Source organism: Ictidomys tridecemlineatus, chromosome 8 (genome assembly GCF_052094955.1).
Source record: "Ictidomys tridecemlineatus isolate mIctTri1 chromosome 8, mIctTri1.hap1, whole genome shotgun sequence".
NCBI classification, from domain to species: domain Eukaryota; kingdom Metazoa; phylum Chordata; class Mammalia; order Rodentia; family Sciuridae; genus Ictidomys; species Ictidomys tridecemlineatus.
This window is the reverse complement of record NC_135484.1, coordinates 93909618-93922844: the sequence shown is the minus strand read 5'-3', so window position 1 is coordinate 93922844 and position 13227 is coordinate 93909618.

Genomic DNA, 13227 nt, shown 5'->3' with positions numbered 1-13227 from the left:
TCAGAGATTGCTCAGGAATTGTTATACAGGAAAAATAGAAGGAAATAAGATAAGAATGACATACTTTGACTAAACCATGAAGGCCTGGGATTTTGGAGGGGAGAGTTTTAAAACTAACTGTGATGTTGGTGGACAACCATTAAAGACTGTGAAGCTGATAAAATTGCGGTTTTGCAGTGTCACATAAGTTTTCTGACAGCAATGTTTAGGACAATTAGGTGTTCAAGAGTGACTGTCAGGTGGATGACTCAGGCAGGTGTCTATTTAAATTGTTCTGTAAAGTAATAATATCTCTGTGAAAGACCAATGAGTATATGCATAAGACTTTGGGCTCTGGAGATACTGTGTTTTTGGTGAACTCCTGGGTTCCTGATTTATTGATTTGGTGACTTTAAGCAAATAATTAGTTTTCTTTGAGGACTGTTTCTCTCATTTGGAAAATAGTGACTGTAATTTTATATTCTTTTTATATTTGTTATGAGGATTATGTAAGATAAGGTATGAAAAGCCCTTAATGCACTATGGATATATAATAAGCACCAAATAGTCACAGCTATTAAACCATCAATAGTCCTAATTTTTTAAAAAAATTAGTAGAAGTGAAAATGAAAATCAGAATATAGAAATGAAAGGCAACTGAATATTTTGCAACTTTTCAGGTAGGTAGAGGAAGAACTCAAAGATATCTCAGGGGTTTAATTCTAAAAAGTCAGACACTGCATGGGCCATTAATTAAAACATGCAAATCAACAGGAGCTGCTGATTTTGGAGCCAAAGTAATAAATTTGGGTTTGCTCATGCTGATTTCAAGGTCCAAGTAGGTCATCCAGGTAGAATAGTTGTTATGCAATTGAAAATGCATTTTACATAAGGATGAAACTATAAGTCCTAGAATTGCATCAACAGATTGAACAGCTGGAGAGGGAATGAAACCTCTAACAAAATAAATGATAGTTCCAGGAATGAAAGAATTCCCCCACCTCAAATGCCTCTAAGCCTTCCTTCTGAATAGTACTTCTCACATCAGTTTCAGAAATGATTTTTTTTTGTTTTTCTGCAGTGATGTCATCATTTTATTTGCCACACTTGCCTTAGTTTACTCACTCATAAATCTTTTTTTGTTCTTTATGACATGCCTCTGCATGACTCTATTGGCACAAAGCCATTGAAAGAACTGTGGACACCATTGTCTTCCATACCTGATGATGCTGAGTCAATGAATCATTTCCTTTGGGATTTGCATACTTTAACTCAGGTACTCTCGATCAAATTGGAAAGAGACCTGGGGGGAAACTCACATGAGAGCAGTGATGCTATGTTCAGAAAATGTTTTCTTATGATGATATCTTCCCATGGGATTCTTTGGTTCACATTGTAGTTCCAAATCTATCCATTTAAAGAGCCTCTGTGGTCCTTGTGGGATTATTTCTGTGTTTTCTGTTGCTGATCACTTAATCTTCTTTAGGAAAAAAAAAAACCAACAAAAATAACAAAAAACTCTGAGGCTACTTCTGTACTCTCTAGAAAAAAAAAATATGTACTTCTAAATTTTAACTCCCCACGTATAATTTTTTGGGGGGGGTCTATTAAGGTGTTTTCTGAGGATTTCAGGCTGTTTAGCACTGTGTCCAGGCCCTTCTTACTATTCTAGAACAAAGATCATTTCTTAAATTGATGTTGAATAAAATTATTTTTTGATCTCTGTTAGAGATATTTTGTAATTGTGAAGCTACAATGATGAAGAGGAGCTGGGAAACCATCCTAGTAACTCAGGTGAAATAAAAAACACCATTATAAGGCTGAAGTTTCTAAAAAATAAAAATGACATCAAGTAGGAATACTCTGATATCTCATCTTTCCACTAGATTTACTTAGATTTTTTAAATTAAATTTATCTAAAAAAGAAATTTTACAAGTGCTATTGGCATGTGCTTGAGATTTAAAATTATGAAGTTTTATGAATTTCTTTCTTTTTTTAATATTTGTCAAATGTGTTACTTTCCTTCTGTGCAATTCCAGAGATCGTCGTATGACATGGAAATGTTGGTATTATTGACTACCATTGCCTTTGCTTCTCTACCTATAAATATCAATTTAATTCATTTCCTTCCTAGTCTTAAAATGTGATATTGAATCCATAGGCAGTATGAGGTCAGCTTTTGCTTCAGATTTTGTTGCTATGTTTGAGGTAGGGGTTGTCCCCAACACCATGACTCCTTCTTCTGGGTTTACAACGAGCCTGAGGTTCCAGGATGGAAACACAAAGGGGAAGGCATGACTCACTCCTTGTCAATATTTTGCTTAGTCCTCTTTCAAAAATTGAAACATTGTGCCTCAATGAAAGTTTTTTCTTGTGCATTTTGTTTGCTTGCCTTGAGATTTGAGGAGAAGGAAACACTGAATAAAAAGAAGGGCAAAGTATTTTCAGATTCTGACTACAGAGTGCCCCAGGAATAACTGAGTGAATCACAGCATGTAACTGACTATAAACACAAATACAGTCCTGGAATGCAAAAATAATTGATTTTTTTTCTTTTTTCTTTTCCTATTCAAAGTTAATAAAAGAAAATGAACCTATCAACATCATGTTTAGTAAATGCCAGCCTATCTGGTCAAATAAGACTTAAGTAATTCCATATACTTTATTTTGATTTTATTGTAAAATATTTGTTTTATATTGTCTCCATGTATATAGTTCAATTTTCCATACGCAATGGTGGTTCAGTAATATAATGCACTGATTCAACTTTGCTGTACACTATCATATGCTAGTATGAAATTACCTGTGAATATTAATACTTATATAATTTTAAACCTTTTCAAAATTTTAGTTGTAGATGGACATGATATATTTATTTTATTTATGTATTTATTTATTTATTTGGTGCTGAGGATCAAACCCAGTGCCTCATATGTGCTAGGCAAGTGTTCTACCACTGAGCTACGACTCTATTCCTGATACTTTCGTAATTTTGATAGTCAATGAATATTTGTTAAGTGCCTGTTATGTGCCAGATATATACATTATTTTGAATATACAATAGCAACAAAGCAAATATCAATCCCTGTCTTCTTGGAGTTGTAGTTTAATGAGCAATTCACATATGTATTTATTCTATAGAATGACTTGTGGAAGCAAGTAATTTTTGCTATAGGAATATGGTGCACTAAAGCCCATTCTGCACCCTCAGGTCAATCATAGTTCTCAGAAGAGATTTGTTTACTCTGATTTAAAGATTGCATAATGTGGACATATATCTAAATGTTGCATGGTACCCAATAAATATGCACAGTTTTTATGTATTAGTTAAAATTCAAATTAAACACTTAAAAATAAATTTACTGTCCATTGGAGAACACAATACATGATAAAAATCATGTGAAACCTAGCTTTTCAATATGATTTCAGAATTTACATGGTTTTAAAAATCATGACTTTAAAGGAAAGTAAAAGATACAGAAATATACATAGCAATTCATTGCTACCTATTAATGATTATGTCATCACTGATATTGTTTTTAGATTTATCTGGAGTGTTATAATGTTTATAACTTAAATTCACACCTCCAACCTCTTGAGTGTGGTCATTCATGCCCTGCAATTCAATTTGCTAAGTATTTATCTGATGCTAATTATGTCCCAGGAGTTGTATTTAGTGCTGAGACTGCAAATACATTAAAGACAAGGATTCTACTTGTATGGATCTCACCATCTAATATATATATATATATATATATATATATATATATATATATATATATATTTTTTTTTTTGCCAAGTAGTCTTGGTTTCAAAAATAAATATTTGACCAATCCTAAAATATAATGCCAAAGTGTAATTTTAATTTATAATATCTAATGATAAAATGAAAATATGAAATTTATCCTATGTTTGTTAGGAATTAGATTGGTGGGCAAGGAAAAGACTTGTAGCGGTAAATTATAAAAATTTAATTAACAATATATATTTTATTAACTGATTTAGGAAATTATCACAGCACCTATAGATTGTCATCTATATTGATAAAAACCAGTTCTTAATGTAGTTTGAATTTGGGTAATGAAATTTTCACTTATATACACTAAACAAAGAAACAGCAACAAAAGTTAAGAAGCATTCACATCATTAACTAGCTACTTGGAGAGTATCTTATGAAGCTATCCTCAAACTTCAATTTATCTTTGACAGTACCATAATCTCAGTAAGTCTCCGAAGGTAGAGAAAGCCTAATAGCAATACTGAATTTGTTCATTAGAACTCTGTTCTAATTGTTTAAAGATAAACTTATCTGTGGAATTTCAAAAGTTAAACAAAGAATTATGGAATTCTATTTCCTTGGTAAGATTCTGTTTATATATTTAGTATACCAGAGGATTGCATCAGGGCACTCATCCATAGATTTTTACTATAATAGAATCCTGAATTATGAAAACAGAAAATGTCTGTCATAGTGAAGGTGGGAACTCTTGCTAGCCCGGTGGTGAAAGCTGTATTCCATCCTCCTCTATTCCAGGTCTGCCTGCTACAGAAAACAGCTGTGGTGTGATGGACAGAGCACTGACTTTGTACTCAGTAAGTTCTTGTTTATTTACTTGGTAAACTTTGACATGAATCATTCTGATTTGCAAAAAATATTAAAATAGTGTGATATCTATTTATCCTAGATTACAGGGCTATTGTGAAGATCTAATGAGCTCAGCTACATGATTGCATGTGGTAATTTATCAAGCATAATACAGATGCATGACATTAGCATTATTTTTTTTTCTCATGGAAATCCCATCATAGATTGGTAGCTAATGTTGATTCAATATCATATCATCTGTACTTTCAGTTCATGCCTCACACAAGTTAATACAGACCCTTCACCAACAAATGTTTGCATTACACTTACTTGCATTCCTAATATGGCGCATAGAATATATTGAGAAAAATAAAAGACTGGCAATGCTTTAAAAATCTGTCAGTCTATATACGGAACCATCTTTTGCACCAAACAAGCAAGAATCTTCAGGGATTGGGTACGGAGGAAACAAATGTACTTTGAAAAGAAGTACATTCTCAGTTTTACATCCCTTCATCAGGCTCAGCCCCTTCCCATGACTAGTCACTCTGGAAAAGACTGCAGAATGATTTGCTTTTGGATCCCTTCTTTCTCATGATATGAACAATTATCAGTCCAAAATTACGTGGCAGAAAATTGACTCCAGTTATGCCCCTATATCATCTCTTTTTGGAACTTGGACTTCAGGAATTAAGATTGCAAGGTAATTTGGTTTTAGTCAGGTTTCTTCAAACCCTTTAGGCCGCGCCAGCTCCCCCACCTGCTCCACTTTCTCTCCCTCTCTCTCCTTTACTTTGTGGTCCTAGGGATCAAACCTAGGGCCTCCCACCTGTGAGGCAATCACTGAGCCACTGAGCAACATCCCCAGCCCTCTCATTCTTTATCTAATAGTCCATTTCTCTCTTTGCAGCAAAGGTGGTGGAACGTCTTTATTTGCACACCTTTATTTTCCACATCAGCAGAGAACACCAAAGTCTTGCAGATTTTAGGAATGGGGTTACTACAGATAATTGCATTGTAAAGGGGGATGCAGATGCACGTATTCCTGTAATCCCAGTGGCTCCTAAGGCAGGAAGATCAGAAGTTCAAAGCTAGCCTCAGCAAAAGTGAGGCACTAAGCAACTCAGTGAGACAATGTCTCTAAATAAAATACAAAATAGGGCTGGGAAGGTGGGCTCGGTGGTTGAGTGCCCCTGAGTTCAATCCCCAGAACCAAAAATAAAAAATAAAAATAAAGGGGACACAGAAATTTCAGACATTGCTCTAAATACTAATTCCCCAGAGCATAAGAGAAAAACACTCCAAACTTAACTACCCAGATATCCCCATTGCCTGCTGTGGCTGCCCTGTTCTCAATATGTAGCTTTCTAGCACTTCCTCTTTCTGTGCATTCCGAGAAGAGACCTTGTCTATTACTGCAAATGTGTCTTTATCATAAAATGCATCCCTCTCTCTTTTTAATATGTCTGTTAGCCAGTTTAGTCTGACAATAATACCATAACCTAATGGATTCAATAACAGAAATTTATTGTCTCACAGTGCTGGGGACTGGCATTCTGATCAAAGTCCTAGCAGACCTTCTTAGCCTCCTCCTTTCATTGGCCTTTCCTCAGTGTGGGGAACAGCGAGGGTGGATCATCTGCTTTTTAGAAGGCCACCAATCCTATCAGACTAATATCTCATCCTACTGACCTCATCTGACCTTTTATGACCTCTGAAAAGTCCTCTCTTCAACATACTCACATTAGGGGTTAGATTTTCAACACATAAATTTAGAGAATGGGGATACAATTTTATAGCAATATATTTTTCTAATGTATCTTATTTCAGTGGATCCCAATCATGCATAGAGTGAGTACTCTATATTTGGGCTACTGCAAGTTTTCCCTATCAGTGTATGCTGCAGCTAATAGTTGAAAAGAATTCTCTGCCTCTTTTTCTTTTTTTTTTTCAGTGTGTGTGTGTGTGTGTGTGTGTGTGTGTGTGTGTGTGTGTGAGTGTCTGCCTTCTGAAGCTGAATCCCTGTCTCTGTCACTCTGTGTCTCTATCTCTGTTTTCTTTTTGTCTTTCTCTCTTTCTCTCTCTCTCAGACACACACAACTTCAAAACACAAATATTAATTTTCAGAGACAATATGTTCTAAGATTGGGGTCACAAACTGACACACTGACCTGCTAGGTAATATAAATATAGAATAAAAGTGATAGCATATACAATTTTAGGAAGTGGAGAACTGTATATATGTATGCTTCTCCAAATGCATCAAACTCAATGTCTCATAGAGCACTGTGAACAGTAAACAAAGTGTCAGTAGACTGAATGTATCACTGATTTGTGACTTTTGGCCTAGGCACACTAAAAGGAAGAGAAATATGTTTCAAAGTAACTAAAAAATTGGTAAATCTTTCATAATCACAGGGGTTGAAGTGAGCATTATAATGGAGAACTACCTGTGCTCTTTCTCTTCCTTTACCCCCCATCCTATACACTTTTCAATTGTGCCTCTTTTGGTCTTTGGGGAAATAAGTGATCATACCTGTTTCACTGTGTTCACACTGATTCTCTTGGAGTAGAAATGAGAACTCATAAATGTTCTGTAATATTCTCAACCACTGACAATTTTCTACCTAGGCTCAGTTTGGATGGTTGATTTTCTTATTCCCATAGGAATCACTATCTGCTTAGAAAAACCCACAAAGAACATTGATGAAAGTCTTTTTCTTTCTTTCTTTTCTTTTTTTTAAAGATTTTTAGTTGTAGATGAATGCAATAACTTTATTTTATTTACTTATTTTTATGTGGTGATGAGGATTGAGCCCAATGCTTCACACATGCTAGACAAAGTGCTCTTCCACTGAGCCCAAACCCCAGCCTCCAAAGTCTTTTTCTGCTGACAGCTTTTTTTTTTTTTTTTTAAAAAAGGGCTGAGATGACACTGTGAGTCCCTTTGGTCAGCAGCAAACACCCTTAATTGCCTCTGGGTCCTAGCCAGATATCTATTCTTTCTTCCTTTCTAGAGAAGAATCTATAAGAAGCATACTCTGCAGAGTACAATAGTTTCTTCTAGACTTTGTGCCCAAAACTTTAATCTTTCATCTTTGTGTATCATGTCCTATAAACATTAACCAATGTAACTTCAAGCCTCTAGTCAACCCCTGCCATCTCACTTAGAGACACAGCCTGCCCCTGACATTGAAGGACTGGCATGAAAGGCAAAAGCATGGCCACATGTCACATGTCTAAGGTTTAGATACAAATTTAGTCAACATTGTTAAATAAATGTCCTATCCCCTACACTCATAACAATTCATCAGTTCAGGGTCAAATTTAGAATTCTTGAATATTTCAGAATTGGGGCACTGTGGGGAACATCACTCCTTCCACACTGAGTGAGCACTATTCTACCTTCTTGCCATCTCCCAACCGTGTCTCAAATATGAGAGGTCTTGCATATATGTGTCTCTGATTTGCAAGGTAACAGCACATTTGAAACTCTGTTTTTTCAGGACCTATTATACTTATAGGATTGTTCAGAGGCTTAAATTATAGTATAAAGTATTGGGCATTGCATATCATAGAGTATATATATATTTCTATAAATATATATATATATTTTTAAATATATATATTTCTATAAATAAAGCTTTCACTATGGTTATATAATTAGCACTTCTAATTCATTATTATTCCATATCATGATTGAAGAGATGGAAATATGGGCATGAGTGGATTTTGGTTCACTTAGGGAGACCTGCTCTTTTGGGGTTATACTTGCTGAAATGAAAGCACTATATGTCCAAGTATAGAAAACCTTTGAGTATTAATTTAAAACTTACAGTGTAGCTCCTCATGGAAACCTGTAGCTTTCCCCATTAATTTATCAGACTCGACCTTTTCTTAAAAAGTAGAAGAAGAGTGCTGGGGATGTGGCTCAAGCAGTAGTGCGCTGGCCTGGCATGTGTGCGGCCCAGGTTCGATCCTCAGCACCACATACAAACAAAGATGTTGTGTCTGCCCAGAACTGAAAAATGAATGTTAAGAAATTCTCTCTCTTTCTCTCTTAAAAAAAAAAGCAGAAGAAGAACAATGAGGTCCCAGGGTCAGGGTAGAGAGTTTTTAGGTTGGGCGAGGACACAGTTACTTACAGCTTGAGGTGTGGGACTCTTTACTATTCATTTTTTTAGAAAAGCCAAGGTTAGGTTTTAACTATAAAGAGAAGTCATATGTCATGGTGATGGCTGTGAAGATAAATTCCAGCAGCTATTCAGGACCTGCTAATAATCCCAATTGTTGGGTAGGCAGCTACTGAGATGAGTCAAGAGGGAGGGAGGGGAATCCCACAGGTTCATTTCCATGAGGTCTATTCTTCCTAAAAAAAACTCCCAGATGAATTGAGTCATAACCCATATACTGTACAATTCATTTATTTAATGTGTAAAACCCATGGTTTTTTACAGCCTCAGATGTGTGCAGCCATAATTGCACTCAATTTTTGAATATTTTCATCAACTCAAAAAAAAAAATCCTATAACCTGTAGCTTTTACTCCCCTTTCCTCCTTTTGTACACTCCAAGCCCTCAACAAGAATTGATCTCTTATGTGTATTTATTTGTGCTAGATTTTTACATGAATAAACAACGTTTTACCATGTTTTCAAATTTCTTTCTTATTATAGGACGTATCAATACTTTCTCTCTTTTCATGGCCAAATAGTATTGTATTGTATGGGCATGCTATATCTTATTTCTGCATTTGTTAGTTAATGGGCAACTGGGTTGTTTCTACCTCTTGGATATTATTAATAATGCTGTTTTAAACATTCAAGTATGAGTTTTAGTGTGGACATATGTTTTCATTTATCTTAGTAAACACTTAGGAGTAGAATTGGTTTGTCATATGGAGACTATAACAATTGACTATAAATTCAATTGTTTGAGGAAACAACCCGTTTTACAAGCAAGTGAGCCATTTTACATTCCCACCAGCAGTGCATGATTACTCTAATCTCTTCAAACTTTCACCAATACTTGTTATTATCTGACTTCTTAATTATAGCTATCTTCAGTGACCTGAATGTTTATGTTCCCCCAAAATTCATATGCTGAAATCCAAGCTCCCAAGGGGATGGCATTCAAAGGTGGGCCCTTTGGCATGTGATAAGGTCATGAGAGCAGTGTTTCATGAATGGCAGTAGTGCCCATATGAGAAACCCCAGAAAGCTAGCTCACCACTTCCACCTTGTGAGAACACAGAAAGAAGCCATTGTTTAATGAGGAAGCAAGTCCTCTCCAGGCACCCAATCTACTTGCACCTTGATTTTGGACTTTTGTCTGCAGAATGTAAGACATAAATTTCAATTGTCACTGGTTTAAGGTTTTTGTTGAATCATTCCAAGTAGACTGTTATCATTTCAGTATCTTAGTCTATTGCCTTAGTCTGTAAAGTGGTATCTTTTTGTGGATTTGATTTCCATTTTTTTGATTCTAATGAAGTCAGTCATCATTTATGTGCTTATTTCCCACTTGCATACTGTCTTTGAGAAATGCCTATTCAGAACTTTTGTCCATTTTTGAGTTTTTGTGTTTACATTATTGAGTTGTTAAGACATTTAGTTGGACAGGAGTCCCTTATCAGGTATATGTTTGCAAATATTTTTTCCCACACTGTATATTTGCCGTTGGGTTTTTTTTTAATGGTCACCTTGAAAATAAAATAATTTCTTTCTTTCTTTTTTTTCATTCTTGAGAATTGAGAATCAGGGCCTCACATACACTGGGCAAATGTTCTACCACCAAGCCATGTCCCTAGGTGCATAGTTTTTAATTTTGATGAAGTCCAGTTAAACTATTTTTTCCCCCTGATATCAACTTGTGATTCTAGTGTTGCCTAAAAATTCATTAGTGATTCCAAGGTCTTGAAAACACATCACTATATTTTCTTTTAAGAGTTTACAGTTAGCCTTTAATCCTTGCATCCTCTGCTTGGAATGCTTGTCACTGGGCTCTTAGTATGACCAGCAGTTTCAGTCTTCAGTGTTTGTCTCAAAGTCCTGCCTTCATAAAGTTCTTTGCCTTCCATTCTATCTCATTTTGACTTTCCTCTCAGAATACTTCCTCTGTCACAGTACCATAATTATATCCTTCAAAGTAGCTTCAGTCACCAGAAATTATTACCCCATTTATTCATATACTTTCTTATATATTGTCAATGTCTATCCACTAGAATATAACTTTGCAAAGGGCTGTGTTACTGTTGGGTACCTAGTGTTAGCACTTCTTAGGTGTTCAATAAATATATACTAATGAATGATGAGAAATTGAAAGAAAAACTCCTACAGAGTTTACATCAGAGATGGGAGGAAAGTCCTAGTAAAACTAATAGTAGTTTAGTTCCTGGCTCGTGTTTATATTTTTGTCTATTAATCAGATATTTAAAAGTTGTAATGCATCCATATTCAGAGGTCAAAGACATTGGGGTCAGTATTCAAATCTAAGTTCAGGAAAAGAGACAGAGAGAAAGAGGCAGAGAGAGACACACACACAACAGGTCTTCATTTTCTTAATTTCCTAAGAGTTAAAAAGTAGATTGGAAAGCTAAAACTTGATATCCAGAAAATGTGGCTAGTATTTAAAGATCACCTTGAAATTATTGATCTAGTCACAAAAGGTCAAGTATTTGAATACACAAGAAATTTATACAAATTAACTGCATTTCAAATGCATTACGATCTGAAATAATTTTCACAATTTAATGCACGTGTCTCTAGAATTTTAACTAAAACAAAACCATTATAAAAACTCTTATTTTTTTGGGGGGGGGATGGGGTTGTGACTTAGCAGTACAGTGCTCGTCTAGCATGTTCGAGGCCCTGGGTTTGATCCTCAGCACAACATAAAAATAAATAAATGAAACAAAGTTATTGTGTCCAACGACAACTAAAAAATGAATATTTTTTAAAAGCTCTGTTTTTAGTTAGGTGGATAGGTTAGTCTTGAGCATGTGGTTCGGGAGGACAATGAAAAATCAGAGGTATGCCTCAAAGAACCAGGGATAATAGAAAACAAATATCTGGAAAATGGGAACAGGTGTGCTCAACCTCCCCCAGTCAGTTAATTATAACCCCTTAAGAAAACTGTTGTTTCAAGATCATGTCACCCCTTGTGACTAGCTCATCAGGACCCTCCCAAAGAAAATTTGCTGGGGACTAAACAAAGGGGTAATCAACTGATTAAGGAGGTAAGAAAGAATAGGATAAGAACAAAAGGATCCCACATCCTTAAAAGGTCCACACTCTGTAAAGGCCATGCTGTTCTATCCAGAGGTGATCTGAGTAACACTTCTCATCCTTTCCTAATCAATTACATCTAAATGCTTGAAATTATTCCTGAGGGATCACAAGAACAGGTGGCAGTGGACTTCCCTGGGCAGGTCTCCTCTGTAACATTTTGCGTGATTTTTTTTTTTTTCAGTGCTGAGAATTGAACCTGAGCCTCATGCATACCAGGCAAATACTCTACCACTGGACAGTACCCACAGCCTAAAATTCTGTTGTTTGGATACCAAATCTTTTTTTTTTCCCCTGAGAACTTCAGAAATCCTCTAGTTCTTAGAAATATGACAATAATAACTTTTCTTTGGTCTCCTCCAAAAATTATACCAAACTATAAGGATTATCAATTTCTTAGTCCATCATCTTTGGAATTTTGGAATTATCATTCAGTGCACCTTGCTTATCCTTATCAATTTAGGTATTATATTTTTCTGGTGGTTTTACAACAAGAACAATCTTTAGCTCAATTTCATCACTTTTCATACTTAGGCTACGGTATCGGCAGAATTACTGCACATTTCAGGTGGTATTTCTATCTCTAGATATTATCTACCATGGTCTTCTTATTCTCATCTGATCCCTCTTTCAGAAACATCATTTTATTTCATTGTTCCGTCAATGAATGACAGCATAGCTCTTCCAAGTATACTCATTTAAATCTGTAGCCAGATTAGGATTGTGAATTCTTGGTGAGTTCACCAAGAATTTTTGTCTCTGCTAATTAAGGAACACAACTTTTCTATCCATTGAACTTGCCAGAACCATTCTTCCTTTGCTCATTTCCCCCCTCTATCTAGAATATCTCTCTCCTTTCATCTATTTATCCAAATCTCATTTTTGCTTTTATGGCTTTTGACTGGTTAGGCTTTATTTTCTCAGCTTCAGCTTATCAAATCTGCACATCTGGTACCATAGATATCTTAATCCAAAGGCTCATTCTTTTTTCTAACACCCATCCAGTCTCATAAAAACATTCTTAAAGGAACTTTATTAGTTTCAAAATTGCATAAAAAAAAAGAATGAGAAATATGCAAGCATGTCTCATGCGGAAGAGGAGGAATTAGAGAAGAGAGAGCAATTGAGCTTACAGGCAAGAAAGAGAGGATTCAAGACAGTGTACTAGAGTAGAAAGCAATAAAGAAACAGTGGGTGATAGAGGTGTAGATAGAGAGGGAAAATGAATTCTTCTCTCATGGTAAAACAAAAGAAGACTGTGCTTAAATTAGGAGAAACCCTGACACTGTGATAAAGTTACTTAGATCTGTTATGAGAACTGCAGAGAGGATTAAAGCGAAGATAGTATGGATAAGGCAGAAATTTAAAATATTGTTA